The 21,856-nt window shown below is 42.4% G+C and overlaps 1 pseudogene; it reads right to left on the bottom strand.

Annotated features, from left to right (window-relative positions):
* Nucleotides 1–365: 365 nt before the first annotated feature.
* On the bottom strand, nt 366–21,507 carry LOC134378254 (beclin-2-like; annotated as a pseudogene).
* Nucleotides 21,508–21,856: the final 349 nt, after the last annotated feature.

The raw sequence follows: 21,856 nt of genomic DNA, 5'->3' as shown, positions 1-21,856 counted from the left end.
CTTTATGTAGGAGGAATCTTGTCCTCTTGTCAATTTTCCCTGTTTTCAATGTTTGTCTGGGTGGGGGAGAAGGGGAGAGGAAGGTCCACAGAAGGGCAGGCAAAGATGTGCTGGGAAGGATAGCGGTGATTCTTGGTTTGCTCTGGGGAATGGTTTATTTTGATTTTCAGTTAATATCTGGTGTGGCTATTCATCCTTTGAATTATAAACATGTCGTACTCAGATTACCATCTGATAGTCTTTTTACAATAAAGAAAGTTATTTTTTGGTTTGCTTTTGGCAGCTGGCCAATGTGAGGATCCAAACCCTTGACCTTGGTGTTACAGGTGGGCTTTAACCACCAAGCGAACTGGCCAATGAGAAAGTTATGTTGGATGGTACTTTAAGGACACCCAAGTGAGGCTCCTCTTAAGGTTGAGCAGCATGAGTCTGAGCGCCTTGGCCCACCGCTGCTCTGTGTTCAAAAGGGTGGTGATGGAGCAGCATTCCCTGCTGCCCCCAGCGTCCTCCAGCAGGCCTTTGCCCACGTGGCTCTTGTAGGGCAGGCAGAGGCCCTGCTCACCCTTCCCAGCCTCCTCCTTGAACTGCTGCATGCAGTCCAGGAAGGCCTGCATGGCATGGTCAAATCTGTTACTCAAGGATTCACCCCAACCGCATAACAGAACAGGGGCAGCTCAGTGGAGCCATCTGTTAAGGACTTCATATAGGAGTGGTTTCTACAGGGGACCAGCCTGTACCTCTGAAACGGGAGCCCAATCTCATTAGAAAGGGCAAGCAGCAGCAATGCCGTCTGTCCCCAGGCAGAATTAATCTCATTCCTGTGCATGGGAACAGTGGGGAGAGAACCAAGTCTAAAGTTACTGATGACGCCCAAGGTGCCCTCCTCCCAGATCTTAAACGTGGCATTGAAGATGTTGGTTTACTTCAGCCAGTGCAGCTGCCCATGGGCATGGCACAGCTCATTCTCCACACTCCACAGCTCATCCTACAGTCCCAGCTGTTGCCACTCCAGTGCCCTGCAGTCCCTCTGGACCCACCGCTCCCACTGCTGCAGCTCTGCAGTCTCGGCCTGGGCTGCCTGCAGCTCCACAGCCGCCCTTGCAAGGTTCACGTCCACGTCCTCCAGCTCCTGGGCCAGCCTTACCTCCTCCCATTCCAGGTCCCCCAGCTCTGTCTGCAGCTCCTCCTGCCCCACCTGCTCACTGGTGCCCAGGCAGTGCCTGTTGTCCTGGCTCTCAAGCTGTTTCAGACTTCGGGTTATCCGATGGAATAATGCCCCTTTCTCTGATCATGAAGAATTTTCCAATCTGGGGTTTGTCTTTTAAGCTTTGGACTTTATTCTTCGTTTGTTTTGAGCAGGAAAACTCAGTCTTTTCCTCTGTGGCATCTGGCTCTCCAGTCATTCAAAAGTAGTTCCTATTTCAAGATTATGGCAATAATAACTATCGGGGCTTTGTGTCTCTTCATATAGTCTTTGAGTTTTCTGTAAATTTCCTCTTACTAGAAACATAAAATAAAAATTAATCATTTCCTTTTCATATTATGTGGCCAGATACAAAAGGCCACATAACTGTACTGATAGGAACAATCCACGATAGGTAAATTCACACACACAGAAAATGGAGTGGTTGTCAGGGACTAGGAGAGGCGGGATGGGGAGTGACAGCTTAATGGCTACAGAGTTCAAGAAGCTGTTCTCTCACTAGACAGAGGTGAGGGCTGCAGCACATGAGAAATGTACTTCATGCCACTGAATTGTAATTTTGAAAATATTAAAACACTTTATTTTATACAAGGGATATAAGTCAAGAAAAAATGATAAAATTTGGGAGATTCAGGACAAAGAAAAAATGAGGACAAGCACAGTGGCAGGGAAGGGGAAGGACAGGTCTGGAGTGGGGACCGGTGAGGGTGTTTGTGGGAGCTCTGGAGCCAGGGCTCCCCTGGGTGCTGGTGTTTCTTCTACTTCTTTTGATGTTTCAGGGGTGGTTAGGTGAGCTTGCTCTGGCTCAGTCTAGCTCTTGCTCGTGCTCTGGATCAGGCTTGGGCTCTAGATCTTCCTCTGGCTCTGGCTCGGGATCAGGATCGGGCTCTTGCTCTTCCTCTGGCTCTGGCTCGGGATCTTGCTCGTGCTCTTGCTCTTGCTCTGGATCTTGATCCTGCTCTTTCTTTTGCTCTGGCTTAGGCTCTGGATCTTGATTTCGCTCTGGCTCTGGCAGTGGAGGTGGAGCTGGAGCTGAAGATGGCCTTAGCTCTTGGGACAGTTGTTTTGCCTGGCCAGAAGCTAGAACTGGAGTGACAACAATTGAAAATATCAACATGAGTTTCTATGTCTCTTCCAATGACAGTCTTTCTGAGAAGCCCAAGTCTAGAGACCCAGCCTCAGGAAGTCTCCCCACACTGCAGGACACTGCATGATTGTTCTGAGTACTCATTGCCCCTGTCCCCAGCCTGCTTCTGGAAACTCTGCTCTGTGTGGCCCAGCCCAGCCCCCTCCCCAAACCCTCACAGACACCCACCCTCTTCCTCCTCACCCTCAGTCTCTGCCTCACTGGGCTCCAGGTGCTCCAGCTTCTCCAGCTGCTCCAGAAGAAGATCAGCCTTACGCTCCGCCTCTGAACCCGGCATATTGACAGGGACATGGGCCAGCAGAGACTTCAAACAATGAAATTCAGGAGGTTCGTGGAAATCAATGGAATAGAATTCCAGCCAGATCTCTAGGATGGAGGACATGGCACTGGGGGAGAAAGGTGGGCAGCAGCATCGGAGGCCTGGCCTATCCCTCTATGCTGCCCTCCCAGGGCTCTCCTGAGTGAGCTGCAGTCTTGTACCCTGTGCCCCTGCCTGACCATACACCAGCCCCTCCAATGTCCACCCCCAGTATGGCAGCCCCGGCAGAGATGGTCCTGGAAACCAAGGAGGGGCTGGCAAAAGCCTCTGTGGGGAGAGCCTTCCATCACTGGTGTGACCACCTTTCTGTTTTTCAGTTAAACCTGACATCCACCTCTGTCTGGGTCCCTGCCCCATTCCTATTGGAATGACCTGTCCATCAGGGCAGGAGGGTGCTGTCTACTCTGGGCATTACTCGCTGGCACACAGGAGGTGTCCAGGAATATCTGATGAATGAGGAAACAGAGGGAGGCTCTGCTCCCCTGGCCTTCCCAGGGCCCTTGGAAAACCCCAAACTTGAGGTGACATGTGGATGTGCTGCCCAACTGTCCCCATCGAAAGCTGCATCTCCTCTTCCCACTGACACTGATCTCTTGACCCTGACCACACTCTGCACCACCAGCACCAGCAGAGCATCCGCATGGGTGAGCAGCCCCGAGTGTGAGCGGGATGCTCTGCACACCTGCTCTGGCTCAGCACGGGCTCTGGGGGTGTGGGCAGGGCTGGATGGGAGGGGTGGGGGCAGGTTCTCTCTGGGCTCACTCTGCTCTCCAGCCTCTCGCACAACCTACAGTGCCTGTGGCCCCATCCCCAGCTCATCTTGACTCCATTTCCTGCAAGAAAGCCTGTGCCCTGGGCCCTGTAGCAGGAATCATAAGATGTGTGGCAGCCAGAGTTCTGCCAGCCCCCCATCAACAGGCCCCCACCGACCACACACAGTTCTTTGGAGATGGGAACCCCTCCATCTGCACCCAAACCCCACTCACCATTTTATCTGCTCCAGGGGTCCGCCATCCCCATGAAAATTGGAAAGAATGCTTCTGTACCTAGAGGAGACCAGGACGGTGTCACATCTACCATATGGTGGCACTACCTACTTCTCCTGTATATTGTGGTTGTCTGACCTCTGACTAGAATGGAAGCCCAGGAGGGCAGGGAATGTAGTCTCCTCGGTTCATTGGAATATGGTCAGTGCCCAGAAAGTCACTGCACATAGTGTGACTTCAGATATGTTTGTTGAAGGAATGAACGCCACCCAACTTCTCCCAAGATATCTGGGTGCACCTGAAGCCCCTCTGCCAGCCTCCAGTCTCCCTGCTTTGAATACACCCAGAAGCCTACAGATAGAATCTCAAATGTGAAAAGAGTGAAGCCCAAGTCAACGAGGTCAGTGAGGGTGTGACAGAGACTTCCTCGTGGGTGGGGGCAGGAGTCCTGAATGAGGATGACCGTGGCCCCTCCAGCAGAACTTTCCACAGGGCTGGACTCAGGAGCAGCACTTTCCATGGGGACCCACTGGAGCTTGTTCCTGTTACCACCCACTGAACACAGGTGGAAACTGAGGCTCAGAGGGGTGTGGTGACAGTCCCAAGACTCACAGCTGGGAGGCAGCCGAGTGACACTGTGTGATCGAGGGTCAGAGTGCTCACCTGAGGAAAAGCAGGTGCAGTGCCTGCTGGGGAGTAGCAAAGTTCCTGTAGTTCAAAAGAAATGTGTGGATGTACGAGTTGTTGCCACGCATGACAGCGGGCACCAGGTGCTCCACCCACTTCTGCCGGGTGCCTGCCGGAACATGCCACAACATGTGGGTGGCATCCAGGCTCAGGAAATACTTGTCTTCACTAAAGGACAGGACAGGGGAGAGATGCACAGTGACAGCACCGTGAACCCCCAGGAGGGAAGGGGCTGGAGGCCAGTCCTAACCCCAGGGAGGACATGAGAAGACAGCCTGAGGGCCCAGGGTTCATGTACAGGGTGGTGGTTGCCACCCCCGCCGTCCACTTTCACCCTCCAGCCCTGATCTGAGGTGTGAACGCACCAGGACCAGCAGGTTTATAAACCCCCCACCCTCTGCCCCATTCCCCTCACACACAGGAGGAGGGTGTGTGGTCACCCAGGGAGGCTCACAGTGCTGGCCTGGCCTGGCCCGCCCTGCCCTGGGACACCTGACATTACCTTTGGGGACCTCCTGCCAAATGGCCACAGCAGTCCAGGGCGAGGGCTGACCCAGTGCCGGAAGCATCAGACAAACCTCTCAGCCGAGGGCTGCCTGGGGCTACTGCCCCGGGACCTCGGGATACAGCACAACATCTCACTCTGCCTGTGGCCAAGTGAGCTGGGGAAGGGGCTGTGTATAGAATGTGGGTGCCAGGTTACCGAGTTCCGAGTTCAGTTGGGGTCTGTTGTCAAGGAAGTGAGGTCACTTCCTAGTACCTCATTTCCTGAACCCCTCCTCTGTGTAGAAGACTGCAAATGCCCCTCTGCGTACCTGACTGCTGACCCTCCTTCCCCATGAACTTTCTCTATTGCCCCCACTTCCACCAATACTGCCTGACCACACCCCTGTGCAAGGCCTGGGTGCAGCCAGCGTCACAGCTCAGAGGAGATACATGGAGGTTCAGCCCCAGCTCCTCCTTCTTATCACTTATGTGACCCTGGACAAGCCACTGTGACTCTCAGGACCTCCCCAGTCTCCTCTTCTGCACAGTGGTGATCATTCTAGCATATCCTTCCTAAGGATGTCATCAGGCATGTGTGAGCAAACGTCTCTGATACCTATGACCGGTGTCACATATAGCTAATGAACAAAACTAGAGACAAAATTCATGATGGTGTGTAAGGTAGCATGGAATACGACTAATGACAGGCCTGTTTCCTGTCATATAATCTTGAAAATGTTGCTTTTGCTCTTGGCCTGTTTTCCCTGTCTGCACCATGATTATTATTACCCCATTTTACACATAAGCAAAGACGTACAGAGTCTGAGTGAAAACAGCCGGCTGCAGAGTGGCAGTCTTGTCAGTAACCAGTGACATCAGCTTGCATGATTTTTCTCTCTGGACTTTCTTCTTTCCAGATCCTGTTTGGGTGCATTAATCTGGTACAGGTGACTAATCATACCCATTTGCATTAGGATCTTTCGAAGTTGCACAATCAGATTTTACAAATGAGGAAACTGACAGATTTAACTAACTTCCTGGGCTCCGGGGGGCAGGCCCATCATTTGAACCTAGATCTGTGCGATTGAGAGAGAGATGAGGGAGAGGGGTTTGGGGGGCACTCAGCTCCTGGCTGAGGCTTGCCAAATATTATTACCACACCCAAGTCTGGCTGCCTCCCCGTAAATAAAAATAAACCACTCCAAAAGTCAAATGTTGGTGAACATGGAAGTAAGACTTTATTCAGGAATATCAGTGACCTGAGGAGACATGTTGGGCTGACCCATCTCTCTAGAAATCCTGAAGGAGAGTGGCCAGGCTAAAGCCATCTCAGAGACTCAGATTTACTGAGGTGTTTCTAAAGAGGGGGCGGAGTGAAAGGAATGTGGGTGAAGGAAAAGCAGGAGGGAGGGGTCGTGAGCTACAGGAGGCCCGTGCAGGGAGCCAAGTGCACTTTCTCACCAAGTCTGCATCTGGCTTCTGCTCCTGCCCTTGCTGTTACCTCAGGTCCTGCTGGAGGGGTGGAATCCACATAGGTTTACTGATGTCTCCCTTGATTTCTCAGGGTCTGGATAGTATGTGCCTCCCAGCAAGTTTGCAGCTTCAGGCTGGCTGGAAACAACTTTACATTTATGTAAATGTCACCCCATAACCAAGGCTCAAAATATCAAATAACCATGGGAAAAGAGGGACCTCAGAAATGCATGCGAAGAATAAAAACTGAGTCTTTTAAAAATCTTTTAGAGTCTGTGAGGTTTTAGGTCCCAATATGGCTTCAGTCCTCATCACTCCAACATGATTACAATGCCCTGGCTCTTTCCTGAATGTCTCAACTACCCAAGACAGTGCTGGGCCAAGGTATTTGCTCAAAACATGCTTGTTGAATTGGTTTTACCAGATCTGGAAGTAGGATGGACAGAGCTCAGCCATCATTAGGGCATTTTTCCAACAGGTGGGAGGAGAAGACAGTGATCATAGGGGGTAGTGTTTGTGCGTGTTGTAACGGTGGGGATGATGGGGGTGGCGAGAATAACAAGTGAAATGATTGTCAAGGATAGGGGTAGGTTTATTACTTTTACTTGGAGTTGCACCAAATTTTTGGTTCCTAAGGCCAATGGAGCACTTCTATCCTTTAAAGGCAAGAAAGCCATAGTTTTAGGCATGGTCATAAGAATGAGCAGTTCTTGAGGTCTTTCTTGGTAAATAAGGGGTTTTGAGTCTCTGTTGTCAGGTTCACAGCCTCATGTTTTGTTTAAACTGTATTTACAGTATAGGGGCCCTAGAACTGTTTTGGGGTTGAGGGATAGGAGTAGAAGTGGGATAATATGTACGAGTGTCAGGGAGTTCTCTCGCATGAGGGATGGTTTGATGCTGTTGATGTGGTGTGTGAGAGCACCTCGTGGTGTTGTGATTAGTATATATAGGGTGCATAGGGCCATGATTAGCATGTTGAGTCCTATGAGGAGATCATGTAGGCAACAAAGCAACAGAGGATCAGTTAATCTGTCAGATGGAGAGAAAAAATCTGGTTACTAGAAGCTGGGAAGGAGAGGAGTGGAAGGGGGAAGGAGAGGAGGAGGAAGGGAAGGAGAGGAGGGGGAGGGGAAGGAGAGGAGGGGGAGGGGGGAGATTGGGTAAGGGGCATAAAGAATAAGTATGATTTGTAACAATGAGAATGCTAAGAAAAAAAAAAAAAAACCTAAATCACATTTCTGGGCATTTTCCCTAAAATCTTGGGCCAGTTCAGCTGACATCATCCTGCAGCAGATGCAGTGAGTGTGCACGCTGCTCAGTGATCTCTACTGCTCAGAAATACACAAAATTCCTCACGGCATCCAGCCCCCAGTAGAAGCAGATAGGAGTCTGGGTCCAAATTCAGTTTCACCTGTGTTCTATTCGGATGGACGATGGTGCCTCTTAGAATCCAAAAAAGGAAAATACCAAATTCTGGTTTTTGTAGGCCAAATTAAATTAGGTAATTGTTGTTATATGCTTAACTTTCTAACACTATCCTTTCTCTGTTCTTGAACTATTCTATTGCTGTAGGTAGAGTATTGTGATGGTTAATTTTATGTGTCAAATTGACTGGGCCACAGTGTACCGAGGTATTTGGTCAAACATTATTCTGGGTGTTTCTGTGGCAGTGCTTTTGGGTGAGATAACTATTTTAATTGATCAGCTGAGTAAAGCAGATTTCTCTCCCTAATGGGGATGAGCTTCATCGCAGGAGTTGAAAGCCTGAAAAGAACAAAAATCTGAACACTAGATTAATTATATCACGTTACAGTTTGCTGTCGGGGCTGTAACCAACTGTTGAGTGTCACATGGAAACTAAAATTGTTCTGGGAAAATAACATGAAAATTGATTAAAATGCTCTTTTAAGAGAAAACCCTATTTGTTTAATATCTTCATAGAGGTTCTCAGGTACCTCCTAGGAGGAGTTTGGGGAAGTCGGGGGGCCTATTTTAATGGCTGAAGGGCTCTAGTGATTGTCAGCAGATGGATGGTCAATGTTTTGTAGAGTGGGGGACAGTCACTCCCTATGAAGAATGAGCCCATCCATAATGCCAGTGGATCCTCCCTTAAAAAATATTAGCAAGAAACTTTCAGCTGATCGCACTCTCGGTTAACCCAGAATTCAACTTTTTCCATATTCTCTCTGACTTCCTTATCCCTTTGGCAAGTAGATATATTAAATGGAATTGAACTGTTTTTATATGTGTGTGCATATGACTGTATATGTGTCTCTGTGTTAAAAAAAATTGCTCTCTGTTCCACTATGAGGTCAGAATTTGGAATTTTCTAAGGGTTCTTTTTTATTTTAAGTTTTACATTAGTTGTTCTGTTGTAATTCCATCTTCTTAAATATTTATATATGAAAATATTTTAATCGTCTGTGGTATGTCAGAAAATGTGGGCTGCCATTTTGCCAGAGACAGCTGTCACCATCATTACCAGACAACACAGCCTGAACAGCTTCTAGGAGTAAAACTGAAGATGAAGTTACAGCTGCTGTATTATATGTCATCCACTAAATGTCTGTTTCCTACTTCAGTGACATGTCTCTCTTCCTTGTGAATAACACTTTTACACTTCTAAAAGAAGAAATATTGTGGGACCACCCATTCTTCTGGGACAATATCTACATGTACTGGAAGAGTTAGAACATAGAGATATTCTTTTCAAATAGAATAAGCTAACCTCTCAAAGGTAGAGAAGAAGCAAAACAATAGATTGTGTGAATAGGTAAAAAAAAACTACAGGGTAAAACTTAATTCTAAACCTATATAATAAGAATAAAATGGATATTGTAGGGGTGTTTGAAGTTACCATCTTTTTCCTGTAGTTGCAAAATGACTTGCATTGTGGTGATACCATAATATCATATGCAGAATGTACCCTGAAACATATTCTTGCCTCCACAATTTATGGAGTGAATTAGTTATACTGCAGACTCTGCTCCCTTTCAAATGCAAGTATGAGTTTAGACATACTAATGTCATGAATAATTGGCAAGCAGCTATTGTGAAGTTTACCAAATATAATGACCCATGGTGGACATAGGGTTATCGAAAGGGATATTATTTGGAGAAACTAATGGAAACAAGATATAGAGCTTTATTTAGGTTGCATCATATTCAAGAAACAAAGGAGTCAGGTAAGAAAAAAAAAAGAGTTAAGCATGAGGGCAACCGCTGGGAGTAATTTCTCTTTCAGAAAAAAGCAAGTCAGTGGAAGGAATTCATGTTAAAGAGGTGCAAGGTTCTTACACAGCTGTACCATTGGCCCTTCTGCCTCATACGAATGCTTGTTACATCTGTAGCCAAGTAAGAAAGTGAATGTTTCCCAGGCCAGCAGTTCTGACCACTGTGTTACAATCTCTTCACAAGTGTATTTTCAAATTTTGATCCACAAATATTTTAAAAATATAATTTAGCATATATCATGTTGTAGGAATGACTATCCAAGAGAACGTTTAGCCAGATATACTGCATAACACAATACAGAGACAGGAGCAATTTACTGTAGAAATAAGAATTAAGGAAGTAGCGTCAAGTGCATAGAAATGAAAGGCCAAATATTTGTTGAAAGAGTGAGAATTCTGCCTCGCTGTCTAATGGAAGGTAGTCAGGGCAGTAAATAGCTCTACTCAGGTCTCATGACAGTGTTGAAAGGTTACCAAACTGATAGCCTGTGACGTCGGACTATTTTATAAGTTCTGTGAGACACTGTCATTCAGTAGTCAGGACTCCCCTATAATTACCACTTCCAATGTAATTATGTTGTTTAGAGTGATTTGAGTTTTTCCATCCATTACAATTCACTGCTAAAAGCGTTGGTGTCTGAAGGCACGTCTCACTGCAACCACCTAAATATTGTGAACCCTGCCTTAGGGCCTGGATGCCACCAGCAAGCTGCCCAGTGTGTGAAGCCAAGAGGCAAGGGTAAGCCACAGCATGTGGGACAGGATCTCTTACTGCCAGCGAGAGGCCAAACGTGTATCAGCAGTAACTGTGAGGAAACTTCCAGAGCAGATTATAAAAACCTTTATTAACAGCCTAAGGTTTAGAAGTATAAGCCTGTTGAAATATCTTTGTATTCAACAAAGGAAGCTATGGTTCTGCAATTTACTTGTTGGAAGTGAATTTTCCAATATCTTTCTGCACCGTAGTTAACTAGATGGATGGGTGGGCTAAGCTGTGTGTGTGATGTGCTAAGAGGCCACAATGGAGAACAACAGGGAGGAGCAAAGCGGAGACGATGGCTGTCACCATCGAAGGAGAAACTCCTGATCCTCCTGGTGGAAATGAAGGGAAAGCCTGAGCAGTGAGGGCTACCAAGTGAATTTTTTTCCCTAAAACCTTTACTTATTTAATTTTGATTATACATATTTATGGAGTATAGGGTTGACTCTCAGTATTTGTTTGCAGTATGTGATAATCAAATCCATATTATTAGCATGTTCATCCTCCACAAATTGTAATCACTCTTTGCATCCGTTACCCAGTTACTCCACTACTAACCCCCTCGTCCTCCCCCTTTCCCACCAATAGTAACTGTAGGTCTGGTCTCTCCTTCTAAAAGTTCGGCGTTTTACTGCAGTCTTTGTTTTTTTCTGTGTTTCTTTCTTTCTTTCATTTATTTATTTATTTTTCTTAGAACCTAGAGCTAGTCCTTTGTCATAGACTTGTGAAGGGTTTTTTTTTAGTGTCATTTCTGTCAAAACAAGAGAATCAAAGATTAATATGCCTTTCTGATTGATGTAGCCAGTGGCCTTATGACCATAGCTTACAAACAATTAAAAAAAATAAAAAGCAAAACCACTAACACCTACACTCTTAGAACAACTCATAAATAAATGGAAGATTCCCTTTGTAGCACCAAAGCAGGAGCTATTGTGACTGCACTGGTATTTTAATGCCATTTTAAAACAACTTTGCTAGGGAACCTCTTTCGAGTTTCATATATTTTCACCAATGCCACACTTCTTCACTGTACATGCATTTCATGGGCAGGGTTTACCTATCCCATTGTACCAGGACCATGGCTAACTCCCTATTGAAATGTCATTTTCTCAAAGGGGCCCACTCTGACCACTCAAAATTGTGAATCCCAACACCCCCTCCCTTCACCTGGCATTTCAATTTCCTTTTATCTTGCTCAATTTATTTATTTTTCTTATTTTTGTTTATTTATTTATTTTTAGTCATAGCACTTATCACTTTTGGAAATATTACATGGTAGCATTTATTATGTGCATCCACCCCACCCCACAACCCCACCCCAAGATTATAAGTACCCTGAGGACAGGGATCTCTGTTTTGTTTTTATTGAATTAAAATTTTTTCTAAAGTTAAAGAAAGCAAACTATCTCAATTAACCAAGTAAAACTGAACAACTACGCTGCAGTTATAAACGCAAAGCAATGAAAAAGTTTTAAGTTAAGTTCTTAAGGAGTCAATCAGGAAAATAGCTGAGTAAGAAAATTGTCTTGTGGATGTGAAGTAAAATGTAAGTCTTTCTGTGGGCTGTTAATTTTCTGAGGAATGCACTTGGAGAAATATACCATTAATGTCTTAACCCAAGGTCCATAATCTACTTTTTGAGAAGGTGTTTACCTTAATTTTTGAAATCACTTATCAAGATAAAAAAGGGCAGGGGGGAGAATTTTCCATGATTTCAACACATTGATTATTCAATTTATTATCAAATGCCATTGAAAATCTTATCTGCGTCTAATATATTTGATAGAGCCTCTCATCTTTCCCTCAAGTAATTAGTTTAGGGAGGGTCCTAGGGAATACATGCAACATGCAACAAACCCTCTCACTACATTCGTATTAAGAAGGTTACTTACCAGAGGGGAAAATAACCTGACAACAAATATAGCAGGCACGATTCCATGAACGGCATGTCTTTTCCCCAACCCACATCTCAGAAGCCATAGTCTTCAGAGCAGGAGACTGCATTTGGGCTGCCGGTCTCCAACTCCTCAATCACTTTGGCCTCACACCATATACAGGTAGCCCAGCAGTGCCAGCACCGTCCAGCCTTGCCAAAATTCTCTCTCCTCTCATTTCCCAAAGCATTTCTGTTCCTTCCATATGTACAATCCTATCCTGCTGCTTTGTTCACTTATGTGTCTTCAACACTTCGTATTTTTCACACATGTGATCATATCTGATATGCCACATAGTGGTTCAGAGACCTGACTCTGCTAGCAGAGGCTTAGTTTTTAAATCCCACTCCAGTACTTCATGTTTGATCTCGGGCATTACTTAATCTCTTTGTAGTTCGGCTTCTTCCTCTAGGAAAAAAGAGGTAATAGTAGTACTGAAGAAATTGAGTAGTTGTGAAGGAAAAGAGTAATGCTGTGCGAGAAGCACACAGGACAGTGCCACCACATAACATGCACTCAGAAATATTAGTAATTACTATTATTATTACTATTGTTAAGTCTCATGCCCTATGTGGTAGACAATATTAATGCAAATACACGTATGCCCACACGTGTGCACACACAGCTACAAAAAGGCTCTTAAAGGTTAAATGACTTGTTCAGGGTTGTGCACCTTTAACTGGCAGAGCTTCAATTCACAACTCTTGGCCTCAGGTTCAGTGCCTCACTGGACAAACCTGGACATAGAACTCAAAGGAAAATGTCTGGACCTGCTGTAGAATTCAATCTGACACAGCCATCCGAGGGTGTAACTACTATAATGGGCAACGTTGGTGCTCTTAGCTAAGGTGGGCACCAAGCATGAGGGTCTCTTTCTCAAGACAGCCAAGTTAGTTTCAAGTTTTTTTATGTGCCATCTCATCCTGAAAATTGAAAAGGGAAGCACTCAATACACCTTTAACTGAACCGGTTATGCATATGTGTGTTGCTTGTTCTGGCTATATATGTGTAATAAGCCACCTTAAAATTAAGTGGATTGAAACCATGACGATGATTGATTTTGCTCATAAATCTGAAATTAGGCAGGGCTCAGTAGGGGAGGCTCATCTTTGCTCCAAGTCACTTCAGTTGGGGCACCTCAAAAGTGGAAGACACACTTTCAAAAATGGATTATTGACTTGCCTGTCAGTTAGAGGTCTGTGCTGAGCTCAGCTGGGGCTATGCCCTGGGAGTCCTCTGCTCCTCTCCTGGGGGCGAGGTGAGGCTCTCCATGTTTCCTGGATGGCCTCACAGCATGGTGGGTGGTTCTAAGGGTAAACATCCTGCAAGAGAGAGACGGGCAACAGTTCTATCACTTTCATGACCTAGCTGCAGAATCTTATAGAGGCACTTCTGCCCTCCTCTTTCGTCAAGGCAACCACAAAGTCCACACCTTTCCAAGAAGGAGGAGCACAAATACTTTCTGTTGGTGGGGAGTTGCAAGATTCTGGAAGAGCACGTGGAGTGGGAAGTAGAAGAGATGGGAAATGTGTATATGCATGCACACATATATGAATATGTAAATGTATACATTTCATATCAACTGTGTGCTTCTGTATTTATGTGTACATATTTTATATTCAAATATATACTTCATAGTCATGTGTACATATATATGTATACTCATGTGTACATATATACACTCATACGTATATATACACACACATATGTATGAACTATTTGAGCTATGTAAAGTAACAACCCCACCCTGGCACTGCCTATCTCTCTTCATTTTTTTCCCTCAGCAATTATAACGACAAGGCATATTATATATTTATTTGTTTATTATGTCTACCCTCTACTAGAACGAAGCTCCACAGAGGCAGGAACTTTATCATATTTTATTTACTGCTATATCCTTATTACCCAGAACATTTCCTGGCATATGGTAGATGTTCAATCTATTTGTTGAATGAATGAATACATGCATAAATGGATACAACCTCCAACATACAGGACCAAAAATTCACCAGCGCTGAAGACGCTGGTTAAATGAGAGGTTCGTGGTGCTCTGTTCCATATGTAACAAACTTGGCATATGATGGAGAAAGAATGCCGTCAAAGCTCCTGACACCTGCATTTCCAACCCCATGAAAAATATAACTTCTATAGCCATTTTTCCTTTCATCAACCAGCCATTGCTAGAAGTCTCAGCAGAGGGAATTTTTGGATGGCAGCTATGGAATACTAAAGAAAAGCAGTGCCAGATGCAAGGATTCTATTTGCCTTCCACAAGTTGGAATGTGCGAAGCCTCATAATGTCATTGTTAATAAGGTGTCTGCTTTGCCTTGAGGTTTTTTTCAGTAGCTCATAATAGCTTTTATTTCAGAAAGTATGGGTGTTGCTACTCACTATATATTTTGGCACATTAAGGGTCAAATAAAAATGATAAGAAAAGACCATGTTTGGATTTAGAAAAATCAAAAAGCCCTCAAAGCAGAAGAAGATATAAAAGATTATTATGTGCCTTTTGTTAGATATAAGGTACATTATAATGAATCCCTTACCAATACCTCCACAGCTTTAGTTGTAAACACATAATATTGAATGTTCACTGTAATATTCAATCAGATCCTTGACACGATTATGTTGTCCCTTCCATAGACATCTTGATTCTGATGAAACACTACTTAATAGTGATAGTGGGAAGAAACAATTAGAAACTTCATGAATTACACAATGTTTCTGTGGTACAGCATTTTAAAAATATTTGATTTTGATTATGGATGCCAAAAGAATATTAGATGCTAACATATGATTTTCAACACTATTCTGGGAAAATCAAACATCTCTATACTCAAGATGTCATAAGCAATATTTTTATTAAAGCCCGAAAAAGATGCTTTCATGTGAGAACTGTAACACAGCAATAATTTATGAATTCTCTTAAATTTTTTCTCTTAATGTCAACATTGATCTTTGATCACATGTAATCACATAATATATGATTAAAAATATTTATAAAATAAATGCATGAACAAAGAAGATGCTACTTGTTAAACATCAGTAGGCCATGATCTGTCAGACCATTTTTAAGAAGTAGTTATGGATTTGAATCATTATTTCCAGAAAGTTTGTGAATTAGCAGATAAACAAGAGAAATGTGAAACTTGTTCTAGAGAACATTATTCTTTATATTTGGTTCCAGTGGACATGGTGTGGGAGAACAGCTGAGAAGAATGGAAAGGACTGGCTGGCACCCATGGAAAATAGACGCCTTTGGTTAAAACATCAGTAAAGGAGTTCGCTACCACCATCGTTATTATAATCATCATGAGAGAAAACATTTATTGAGTATTTTACTATGTGCCAGGAACATTCTAAATGCTATATATAATATGTGTGTAAATGCATTATATATATGCATAAATGTATTAATAAATGTATAACAAGATTCTTTTGAGACAGGTGCTATTCTTTTGAGAATACGTTGATTCTTTTGAAGCCGGTGCTAGTAGTAGCCCATTTTCCAGATGAGCAAATGAGGGACAGAAAACTTAAGTGCTTGGCCAAAGTCACAGAGCTAATAGATGGCATAGTCAGGATTTCAACTTGGCTGTTGGCTCCAAAGTTCATATTCTTAATTACACTGCTATGTTTCTTCAAGAAGGCACAACATTGCCTATAAAAAAAAATGTTAAGTTCTAACCCAGGAAGTGATATGACAATGGAAATCTGGAATGCCGTGAAGTATCAGGGTATGAAAACTACAATGCAGTTTTGGAGATTGGCACACACTATCACACTTCACCTGCACATAAAGTGCACCCACTGTATAATAATAACAGTACTTAATTTATGCCAAGAACTAGCTCATCTGATCCTCGAAACAACATGAAGAATTTGATTTACAGATGAAAATTAGTTCTGAGAAAGATTAAATAACTTGTTCATCATCAATAGTCAGGAGCCACTTTGAATTTAGGTTATCAGACTCTGTGGTTGTAATCCCTATCCTCATGGTTCTACCGTCTGGATACACATTAGAATCCCCAGCAGAGGCATTAATAAATGTCAGTGGCTGGGTCCCACCTCCAGAGATTCTAATTTAATTGGTGTTGGGTGGCACCCGGGAATAGGTAGTTTGTAAAGGGTCCCTACATGAATTTAATTTGCATTCAGGGCAAGGGACCATTACACTATCTGATAATGGTGCTCCTCTTAAAGTTATCTTTGGTCTCCACCAAAGGTAAAATACAATAATCTAGAGTATTCTTTCAAGGATGGGGTAAGGCATGAAAAGCGAACTTAAGTAATTAGAAATCTCAAGTGCTTTCTTATATGGGTTTTAAGACACAAGACATGGACATTAGATGTAAAATGGATTTCTTAATCCATTCACAAATAACTAGATGGTTCTGGGCAGGATGCCATAACTTTAAATTCATTTATTTTCTGACCTTCATGGCAGATAACCTTTCCATAATATATGATCTATTTAATTGCGGCTGTCCTAGTATAATTTTATCTTTAGTACAGCTGGCCTACACTTTTTAGCTAGTGTAGCTCTGATCTGCAAAAGTATAACCTAGGGTTCTCCTGAGTAATGCCACATATGTGTTATCAAGCTACAGTGGAGATGGCAGTAAAGATTTGTTGACTCATTATATAAAAGCCTATCTTTCTGGGGTCTATATTCATTTCTTTTTACAAGCAAAAGAAAAAGGGAAGAAACATCAAGATAATGGGTAAGTCTGAAAAAGAATGTTACCTTAAGAATGAAAAAATAAAATCCCTAAGTTAGAAAACCTAACATCTGGATTATAATGTATTAGGTATTTGATAAAGTTGAAATACATATCTGGACAGCTATTATTAACCAAATAAAAAGAATTAGAAGAAACAAGTGCAAATCCAACAACTTTATCTTCGCACTTGAAAAGTTCATAATGATTTCAGAAGTGGGTATTGTGTTCCAGAAACAAATCAGTGCTAAGAGGCTAAGTGCTTTGGCCATCTTTGAAATGTTTGGCTAAAGATTCAGGAAATAAGAAAGAAAGCATGGATATAAAATTTTTGGTGGTAACGGGAGCTAGGGAAACAAGGTAATCTGAAACCATAATTTAAAATTATTTTTAACATTTTTGTCACAAAACTGAAACAAATGTAACTATAATGTGTAAAATTTTACTTTTCCCTTTTTATTACATCTATCAAAAGATAAGTCTACCTGATAGAAATGTTTCTCCTTTCAAAAGGGTAACACATTCTAGGAACTTCAACTGCTGGTAAATAAATAGACAATTAAATACAGACTTGAAAATATCATCAGGAGAGGGAGAAGGCAAGACACTGCACTGTGCTACCACTGATGGGGGAGGCCCCAGGCAAGCAGGCAGGAGACCTGGTCAGCCCACGGCCCAGCCCTCTGCACAGCCCCCTACCCAGCCTGTGCACAAGGCAAGATCCCATACTGTGCTGCCTCTGACAGGGGAGGCCCCAGGCAGGAAAGCAAGAGGCCAGCCAGCCACCGGCCAGCCCCCCACCCCACCTGCACAGAAGGCAAGAATCCGTGCCACCACCACAAGGCCCCACACAGCTTTTGTGGAGGAGGCCCACAACATCCACCACCACACCTACTACTGTTGCAAGGATGGCTCACCATTTTAGTAACATCCACAACCACCATGAAGTTGGCCCACCACATATATGACTTCACTGACACAAGGAGAGTCACCAGAGGGGTCTGGGAAAGGAGGAAGAAGTCTTTCTCCTCCAAGTCCACTCCAGAGAAATAAAAGAAGCAACTGATCTGTCAGGTGACCAGAAATCAACAGAGAGATACTAGAAATAGGAATAAATCAGAAAATACAACACTGCCAAAAGAATTCAGTAACTCTCAAGTACCAGACCCTTCAGAACAGGAAATGCTTGAAATGATAGAAAAGTAATTCTGAGTAGCTACCTTCAGGAAACTCAATGAGATGAGCGGACTCTGTAAGACAACAAAATGAAATGAGAAAAAATGTTCAGGATATGAAGGAGGAAATTTACAAAGAGATTAATACCCTAAAAAAGAAGGTAGCAGAACTCCTGGAACACAAAGACACACTCAAAGCAAAAGAGAGGATTTCAGAACTCAAAGACAGTCTTTATGAAATAACCCAGACAGACAAAAGAAAAGGAAAAAAGAATTTAAAAAATGAAGAATGTCTGAGAGAGCAAGCAGACAACCTTAAGTGCATAAACATCTGAAGCATGGGTGTTCCTGAAGGGGAGGAGAAAGGTAAAGTCATTGAATATTTATTCAATGAAATAATAATGGAAAACATCCAAAGTATAGAAAGAGACATAGACATTCAGATCCAGGAAGTTCAAAGGTCCCCAAACAGATTCAATCCAAAATGATCTTCTCCAAGACACATTACAATCAAACTGGAAAAGCTTAAAGACAAAGAGAGAATCCAAGAAGCAGCAAGAGAAAAGCATCAAGTGACTTATAAGGGAGCCGGCATCAGACTAACAGCAGACTTCTCCACAGAAACTCTACAGGACAAAAGAAAATGGGATGACATATTCTAAATACTAAAAGAAAAAAAAAACAACAAAAAAAAAACAGCCAGCCAAGAATACTATACCCAGCAAGACTATCCTTCAGAAATAAGGAAAAATAGTGCATTTCCCAGACAAACAAAAATTGTGGGAGTTCATCACCACGTGGCCAGCCGTGCAAGAAACTCTCAAGGGAATCCTGGATCTGGAATCTGAAAAACAATAATCACTACCATGAATACACAAATAAGAACAAAACCCAGTAGTAAAACATAAATGCAAATGAGAAAGATAAAAGAAACTAAATCTTACCACATCAAAAAAAAAAAAAAAAAAAAAGCCCTACAAACATTGAAGACCAATAATCAAAGAAAAGCATGGCACCTCTCACCATATACCAAAATCAACCCAAAATGGATTAAAGTGTTAAATATAAGACCTGAAACTGTAAAACTACTAAGGGAAAATATAGGGAAAACACTTCAGAAACTAGGACTGGGCAAAGACTTTTTGAACAAAAGCCCAAAAGCACAATCAACAAGAGAAAAAATAAACAGATGGGATTATATCAAACTAAAAAGCTTCTGCACAGCAAAGGAAACAATCAACAGAGTGAAACAACAACCTACATAATGGGGGAAAATATTTGCAAACTATACATCTAACAAGGCATTAATAACCAGAATATACATGGAACTCAAACAACTATACAGTAAAAAAAACAAATAACCCAATTAAATAATGGGCAAAGGAACTGAATAGACATTTTTCAAAGGAAGACATACAAATGGCCAATAGGCACTTAAAAATGTTCAACATCACTTAATCATCAGGGAAATGCAAATTAAATCCACATGAGATATCACCTCACCCCAGTTAGACTGTCTATAATCAAAAGAACAGAGAATAACAAATGCTGGTGAGGACCTGTAGAGAAAGGTATGCTCCTACACTTTTGGTGGGACTGTAAATTAGTACAGCTGCTATGGAAAACAGTATGGAGGTTTCTCAAACTACTACAGATAGATCCACCATATGATCCAGCAATCCCACTTCTAGGTATATACCCAAAGGAATGGAAATCATCATGTCAAAGGGATACCTGCACTCCCATGTTCATCAAAGCTCTATTTACGATAGCCAAAATATGGAAGCAAGCCAAATGTCCATCGATGGATGACTGGATAAGGAAAACATAGTATAAAACATAAGGTTGCCAGTGGCAGGGAGAGATCAGAGATTAATTGGGTAGGGGACATTTGGAATAATTGCAATTTGTGGTAAAGGGCATCCTGATATTATTGATTTGACCATCACATCCTCAGCACAGGTAGTGAAGGTTAGCTTTGTACACCATGAAATATGCATTATAAATTTTTAAAAATGCAAAGAACAAACAATTTTTCATAAAAATAAATTAATAAATATCATCTGAAATATTCAGAATTGTCTTAATGTCTTTAAGTCACAGTGGTCATCTTTCATTCTGAACTGTATCACATGATTTTAATTGATTACCAGATTTTGTTCAATTAATTTCATAACTTTCTCACTTATTCATATTCTGTCAAATATCACATTATTAGTCAAAGATAAAAGGTATAAATTTCAGATTCATTTTTATGACTAACATAATTTTTTAAACTTTTCTTCTCATTTCAAAGCAGAACCTTGACCTATAGTCAAACATGATTTCCTCACTGAGTAAGAAGTTTCATTTCCCAATGTCTGTGGTCTTTTACTATGTTTCTTTTAGTGTCATCTGTCCACAGTACATATGGTTTTAACAGAGGAAGAAAGCATCATGTTGTAGTGTAAAGAGCACTGGATTTGGATCTACAGCAGAGGAACCCCAAAGCCCTGGGTTATCCTGGATTTGAGTCTCTCCTTTAAATACTGTGCATCATGGACAAACTCTTCATATTAACCTCTTCATCTGTAGGACTCCCCCTGCTTGTCTTTCAGGGTTTAAGGATCGTAATATACAAGAGGTCTTCAAAAAGTGAAACTGCTTTGAAAACCATAAATTGCTTTATAAATATAGAGAACCATAACCAAGATCTTCTTAATCATAGAATCTGCATCTCCTTTTGATTGATGGCAAGACAGAGGTTAATGCTTCTAGCTACATATCACATATGCAAGGGTGCTGCAAGAAGTTCATAGAAAGATTCCTGTTATCTTTTAATTCTATTTTGCCACAAGCGTTTTGAAGTACCCTTGTATCTGAGAAAGGAGTTGTGGATGAAGCTCTGATTACAAGAAACTCTCTTCATCCAGTGACCATGCACAAGTCATTATAAAACTTCTCTGCCTCTGTCATCCCATTTGGGAAATGAATATAACATGTAATTGTACATATTGCTTGAAATAGATTTAGAAGGAATAGCCAGACACACTTTATTTCTGTGCTACCAAGGGGACAGAGCCCATTAAGTTATCAAATTATATTCCTGTAAAACCCAGATGTTCTTACTTGTAACATTTTCATCTTACAACTTTTTGTTTGTTTGTTTTTGAAAGACTGGGCCTAAAGCAAAATTCTCTGATTGTAATATTATAATATATCTGCATTCACCCCATTTTTTATTTCTCAGAACACAAGAAGCATTTATAAGATATTTTCACTCTATTTATTTCTAAGCCAAAAGTAAAAATGTAGCTCTCTCTTGCCTCTCCAAAAAATACCTAGCTCTTTTGCTAGCAGGGGCGGCTGAGAAAAACGCACGGGAATGCCTGCGGTCATCTTGGCTGCAGCTTGCTAGTTTGGCCCCGTTCCCAGTGCCTCCATTCACACTCCGCTATTGGCATCTGTGCGATACGGTTTTATGATGTCTTGCTTGTGCTTTCAAATGCCATTTTTGCTGTCTTACCCATCTCTTCCTTGGTGATTGATAGTGGGCCTCCTGATTCCTCGCAGCTCAAACAATAGCCAATACAGCCTTTATCTCTGTGTGTCCCATACACACAGCCTTGACAGACAGCCTGACTCCCGGCCACCTGGCCTTAAATGCTAGAAAATGGTGAGAAAACTGGAAGAATAGTGCAATGGAGTTTCCTAGTGCCCATAGACAGATACCTGTTGCCCCTACCCT

This window comes from Cynocephalus volans, chromosome 5 (assembly GCF_027409185.1).
Source record: "Cynocephalus volans isolate mCynVol1 chromosome 5, mCynVol1.pri, whole genome shotgun sequence".
Classification (NCBI taxonomy): Eukaryota; Metazoa; Chordata; class Mammalia; order Dermoptera; family Cynocephalidae; genus Cynocephalus; species Cynocephalus volans.
The sequence above is the reverse complement of the archived record's forward strand: the minus strand, read 5'-3'. Positions and strand labels throughout refer to the sequence as shown.